We start from the raw sequence: 6,943 nt of genomic DNA, 5'->3' as shown, positions 1-6,943 counted from the left end.
GTCATAGAGACATGGGAAGTCATATGCTCAGTGTTCTTGATTAGTAGTGTTCCCTCTCAGCGAGGGATACATTGTCTTGCACTCCAAGCTTCTCTCTAAAGAATATGAACTTCAATGGCTTAGTGACAATGTTTGCAACCTGCTCATCTGTTGAAGCCTCACTGCTTCAATCCGACAACAAGTCACCGTTGGAGCATCACTGCTCCCTCTGTGCTAGAGCCTCATCGCCCCATCTATGTTAGAGCTTCATTGCTCCATCAGTGGCACCATGACATTCCTGTGGATAGATTTTGAAGCCACATTGCTCACAATAGGATCAACTACTACAAGACGAAATGCAATGAAAGTTTGTTACCTGCTCATCTAGGAAATTAGGGCAAGAACCATACTGAAGCAACACCTCAATGTGTTTTCCCTGACCACAACACTCCTAGTTCACTTGGCATAGGCATATCTCTTTAGTCACAACATTGTCTCAATCCATGTCTGACCATATCATGAAGGTATCTCAATACTGTCTTTGCAACATCCCAATATACATATGTAGGTTGTATATGGCTTAGGGTACACACTGCAAAGCAAGAATCCATTTGGTTGCCTTCTCATCATGGGATCCATCAAAATTGAATCTGAAGAGGAGTCTCTCAACTGCTTCAGTGTAATCCATCATGCCAAGTCTTTGACAACATACTTCCCTTGACAAGGAAGTCCTCATCATCTCTCTGTTACACTTCTAATCTCAAGAAGTTGATCACCTGGGATCAGAGGTCAACTCCCTCTAGTACTGAACACTGAGATGATTTGATCCTGTCAAAAATAAATTATTAGCACATATAAAACCAAATATCAAAGACATACCTTCAACCTTGAAGAGAGGTTGGAGTTTACATCAGATGTCCATCAATCCAAGCATGCCAAGCCTAGAGGACTTGCTTGAGTCCATATGGGACTTTCTTCAATTTGCAATCATGAGTCTCCTTCTCATGTGTCTCAAAGCCTTGAGGTATCTCCATGTATGTTTCTTCTATTAGGGGAATTTTGAGGTGTAAAATGGGCCTCATAAGGAAATTATATAATAATAGTGGAAATAATAAAATAAGATTAGATTACATCATCAAGTTTTAGACTGAAAAATGAAAAATCTATTTTTTCAAGTCGTATTTTTAACTTATCTCTCTATGGGCTTACTCAAATTTCGAGTGGAAACACTCATTGGATACATAATTTGATTCCTCGTCCAAAGAGTACCCATGTTGCATACTTTCGATGGACCCTGCTACACGAAAAATGAGAAATACATGAAAAACGTGATTGCAATCACACTTTTCATGTATTTCTCATTTTTCGTGTAGCAAGGTCCATTGAAAGTATGAAAAATGGATACTCCTTGGATGGTGAATTAAATTTTGCATCTAATGAGTACTCTCACTTGAAATTTGAGTAAAACCTTAGGGAGATAAGTTGAAAATAAAAGTTGAAAAAGTAGTTTTATTATTTTATTATTTTTTAATCTTTCTACTTTTTACTACAAAAATGGTGAATCATCCCCCATGGTTGACATTATCATCTTGAATCCTATTGGTTCTTATAAATTTTATTTTGGTTGTACATTTTTCTTAGGAGGCCCTTTTTAGACCTCAAAATTCCCCTAATGCTTAAGTACATCATGGAAGAACCTAGCTTTGCATACATCTGATAATAGTGCATCTGAAAATAAGTGCTAGGATCTCATCATTGTCCTCTCTCTCAGAGAATATATCACTGTTCAATTTTTTGACATTAAAACATCTTTGTCATCTAGAACGGTACTTGCATGAAGTACATATTTCTCTCAGCATGTCCTTATCTCAAAGCATCCTATTTAATTATTACATGATAGTCTACTCCCTCTTGAGTTTTGAGCTCTTGTCCATTTCTAGGTGCCACTCTATTCATGGGATGACTCTACATCTTCCTTAATCTCAATATTGAGGATTGGGTCCTTACATCCAATTGATGTGCCTGTTGACCCTAGAATAAGAGCAAGAGCAATAATAACGAAGTAAATAAACATAATGAAGGTGTACCTAATGATGAGGCAAGACTGTCTTTCTTCTCTAGATATGAGAGTGGCTCCTTCATTTTCCTGCACCAACTCCCTCTTGGAGCTAACTCTTCCTGCATTAGTCCTCATCTTGATAGCACTCAAAATGGATTTGCTTTCCTTGATCACATTCTCATTCAAGGAGTTAGGGAAAGAATCATTTGGTTAGTCAATTAATTATGTAGGAAGAATAAACAAAACAATAAGAACAATGTCACAAAGAAATAACATAAGTCTCAAAAGTAACTTATCTTTAATGAGGATTGTAGGAAGCTATAAGCTCCCACTCGATCTTGCTTCCTTTTGTTCATGAGACACCATTGTTCATCAACCATACAAGAAATGCTTCCTTTTGAGCACCACTTGTATTCTCATTTCCAGGCACCACTTGTATTCTCATTTCTAGATCCTTAATCTCCTTCTACGATTGCCAAGCTCAATTATCAATGTATAAGATGACCACTGGATCTCCATCATACCATCTGCTATTGGGAGATAGGTCCATCTAGGGTTACTCTGATTCTATCATAGGTACTAAATTTACCACTTGGATCATATAAAAATTCTAAATCACACTAGGTTACCATGTTATAGAACCCATGCCTTTACCATATCCAAGGCCACTCCAAGGGTTTCTCGCAAACCCTAACCTTTATTGATAAGATCAAGGGCTTCCTTCAAACCTTAGCATTCTTTTAGGTCTCCAACATCTCATCTCTTTCACTCTATTCAATCATGAAATCCATCATAGGTGTCTACACAAGGGTGATCTCAATGAATTTTTGTTAGCCCAACTCTAAGACCATGTTAATTTTAGAGCTAGATAGTTCTCTCTTGTAAATAATTGCATTTTTTAACTTTTTCAACAATTTCACATTACATTCACCCCATATCATCATAAGCACTTATGTAGAGAGAACATCAACATAAACAATGCAATAGAATAGTAAAGAACATTAGAGAAAACAATACGCAATAGAGACACTAGGATTTAGGTCAGAGACCGAGGCAAAACCCCACGAGGGGGAAAACCCAAAAATCAATTCTACTTCTTCATTAGATATTTATCAAATGTTCAGCTGAGATACAATGTACAATAATAATTATACACAAGTCATTCAACATCAATCACATTGGGTCCATTAGGACCAATCATGGATCATACATGATCCTTATGAGATGGCAGTTGTCAAGTCAATCAAGGAGGCATTTAGGTTGCCTCCATATCACTGTAGGTAGCATAGATCAATGTCTTGAAGTAGCATATATGATTCATTGTCATGTCACTATCAAGAGCATAAGTAGCACTGCCATACATAACACTAAAGATATTACTGCGATATATCTCATTGTCATAAGGGCGCTTCTATACATCAAGAGTGTGAAAATTCCTACCCTCAAGGAACTCCTACTATAGAAAAACTGAATTTACTTCTCCTACTTGATTTTAATATACATTATCAAGTTATTTTCTGAAAACTGAAGTAAATTACTTTTGTAGCCTACACTACTTTAAATTTGATTACATGAAACAAGAAACTAAGTAAAGAACAAGATAAATAGGACACAGTTATTTTTGGACAAAATAGTCCCCAAAAAAACCCAATGCAAGAAAACCAGTGCAACAACTCTGAGGGTTTTATATTATTAAGTAGTAGTTTTGAATACAATGTTGGATGCCCTCTCGATAATCCAGTAACAAAGAAAAATATAATGGCAGAGAACTGAGTGAGATTACGTCACTTAACTTGGCAGATTCCGACTGATTCGATAAAAAAACTGGCTAACCTCGACTATCTCTGCGTTGGCCCTGCGTCAGCATTACAAGCTCTGCGTTGTCTCTTCTACATCATCCTCTCCCAACTGTTTCGGCAACTCCTCGACAGTTTTTGGTTTTCTGCGTGACAACAACTTCTGCTCTACTCTGGCTCTGCTAGCTCCGCGTTAGGCCTACGTGGGCCCAGATTGGCCCAGTGTTAGTCCTTCTAGCTGTTGCACTGCCTCACTAGTGGCTCTTCGCCTCTTTGTCTAGTATTCCCGAACTATCCCTAACCCTCTGCTGCAGAATGATCACCTAGTTCGAATTTCTTAGCTTCATAGCCCTAGAAATCGAACTCTAGATCAATTTGCTCTCTCCGTGTGTCTTTTTGAATGAACCCCAAGCATCCTTCTTAGAATTTTCTTATTGAGACTTCAACGACAGAGATTAAGTCTCTAATCAACGACTAAGATTAAAACTTGACTTGGTCCGCTTTCTAGAACATTCTCACCCATATTTTGATTTATACCCATTAATATTTTAATTTTCCTAAGTTTAGACTTAGGAACCCCATTAAAAATATCAATTATTTTAATAAAATACAACTCAGGTGGAATTTCACCAAATGATTTCTAGATTCTTTAGAACTCATGTGCCTTAGCCTATCCACCAATTTTTATGGCTAGAGCACATCTGATGCTACCAAAAACTAACACTCCCTCTTAGCGAGGAATGTGCTCTAGCAACAATGTCCAATTGCATGTTGCTCTGTCTCTGAAGCATCTCCTTTCCACACTGTTGCTGCCACCAACTCTGTGCTGCTGCTACTACTGTACTGTTGCCCATGACATTACCACTACCACTGTTGCATATGTACTGCAACTCCCTCTACATTTGCTGCTAACACTGCCACTACTAGCTCTACACTACATCATTTTCCAATTGTTGTTGCTCAACAATGGAAAAGTATTCGAAATTTCTAAACTAATTGTGTTCAGCAAAATACCATGTGAATGTTGGAATATGACTTCTGCTAGTCTCTGACCCTCTGAATCTTCTGCGTTGATGTTGACTTCTGCACTGTGCCATCTGCACTGCTGCCAACCTTGCTCTGCGCTGACCAATCCATGGTCTTAGGCTACTACATCTGTCTCTCCAATCAACCCACTGCATTATTTGACACTAAGTCCATCTCGCTATTGTTGAATCTTGGGCTCCTGTAGCAAGGAATTGATCCAAGAGGTCGACTCCTCAAGGATCTTGCCTACATGTAGTCCTCTCGACTGCAACTCAATATCGCCCCATTTCCCTCTTGGAGATGTGTGGGCAATAATGGAAAACTCATCTTCATCAAATTTTGCTGGAGCAGCCTTAGGATCATGTTCTCATCCTTATCCTTTTGCTTCAAATGACACTGGGATGCAAAGTGGCCCATCTCGCCACATCTAAAATATTTCACCTTCGAAATGTCCTTCTTTCGCTTCTGCTTATGTTGTCCCTTTGATGCTAGCGCTGCGTTCTCCTCCTCCTCCTTAGTCTTCGTGCCACTCCCACTGCTAACATTGAGGTTGACCTTAACTAGATCCCTCCTTAATTCTTCCTGTTGAAGAGCTGCCCACATCTCCCCCATGAAGGTAGTCTTTCCCTACCCAATATACTTTGGACCAAGACTTTCCATTCATCCGAGACTCCATTCAGGGTCGTCATTACCATCATAGTAGACTGAGGAGTAGACCCCATTGCAACAAGCTGGTCCTTGGTGTCCTGAAGACTTTGAAGATAGGAGCTAACCCCTTCTCCCTTTTGCATCAATGTTCGCCACAAATTTTGTTCTAGGTGCATTTTTTGTTGTTCAGAAGAACCTTCATACAGTGAAGACAAAGCTTCCCACATTTTTGGGTTGTATCTTTTCCTTGCAAGTGTGAGACCACATGATCTCGAACTCCATCAAGTATGAACCTCTTTGCCTTCCCCTGCTCGGCCTTGTACTTCTTCCTCTGATCATTGTCCGCAAGAACAACCACAACACTCTTGACATAGGCTTCGAGATCGTACTCCAGAATAGCTAAGATTTTGGTCTTCCATATGACGTAGTTGGAAGCTCCTTCCAACCTGTCCTGATCTCTGAGCCCATGTGATGCCATCTCACCCAAACTATTGAATTGACTCCTCTAGTCACTGATCTGTTGTCTGGCAAGCGAAGAATTCAAAATTTTGGCGAGAAGAGTCCTATGAGGAGAAAATTCCCCTTCTATGTGTCTTCTCTCTTTTTCGACGGATTTCTGCCCCGACAGAAACTGCACCCCTCAAGCACTACGTTGAGGCTCTGCATTACTCCCTCTGCCTCTGCAAGCTCATCAACCAGAAATCGTAGCTCTCCATCGACTCTCTTAGAGAGATATTTCCTCGGAATCTCTGCTTCCCGGCAAGGAATACGCAATCCCTTCAATGGGATTCAAATTGGTTCCAAATGCAGCTATTGGCCTCTCTGCTTAGTGCTGGATCTGCTCTTCCTATTTCAAAATCAATGCTATGATACCATGTGAAAATTCCTACACTCAAAGAACCCCTACTACAGAAAAACTGAATTTACTTCTCCTACTTGATTTTAATATAATACTGAAGTAAATTACTTCTGCAACCTACACTACTTTAAATTTGATTACATGAAACAAGAAATTGAGCAAAGAACAAGAAACATAGGACACAATTATTTTTGGACAAAATAGTCCCCGGAAAAACCCAATGTGTGAAAACGGTGAAACAACTCTTAGGGTTTTATATGATTAAGCAGTAGTTCTGAATACAATATTGGATGCCCTCCCAGAAATCCAGTGATAGAGAAAAAAATAGTGGCGGAAAACTGAGTAAGATTACCTCACTTAACCCAGCAGATTCTGGTTGATCCGACAACAAAACTGGCTAACCTCGACTATCTCTGCGATGGCCCTGTGTAGGCCCTGTGTTAGCCTTACAGGCTCTTTGTCAACTCTGCACTATCTCTTCTGCCTCTTGGATCTTTTGCGTCAACCTCTCCTGTTTGTTCCAGTAGCTCCCTGACAGTTTCCGGCTTTCTGCGTGATGGCGACTTCTATTCTGCG

The sequence above is a fragment of the Pinus tabuliformis genome, chromosome Q (genome assembly GCF_031772625.1).
Source record: "Pinus tabuliformis cultivar Carrire ecotype Pingquan chromosome Q, CPIR1, whole genome shotgun sequence".
NCBI lineage: Eukaryota > Viridiplantae > Streptophyta > Pinopsida > Pinales > Pinaceae > Pinus > Pinus tabuliformis.
The sequence above is the reverse complement of the archived record's forward strand: the minus strand, read 5'-3'. Positions refer to the sequence as shown.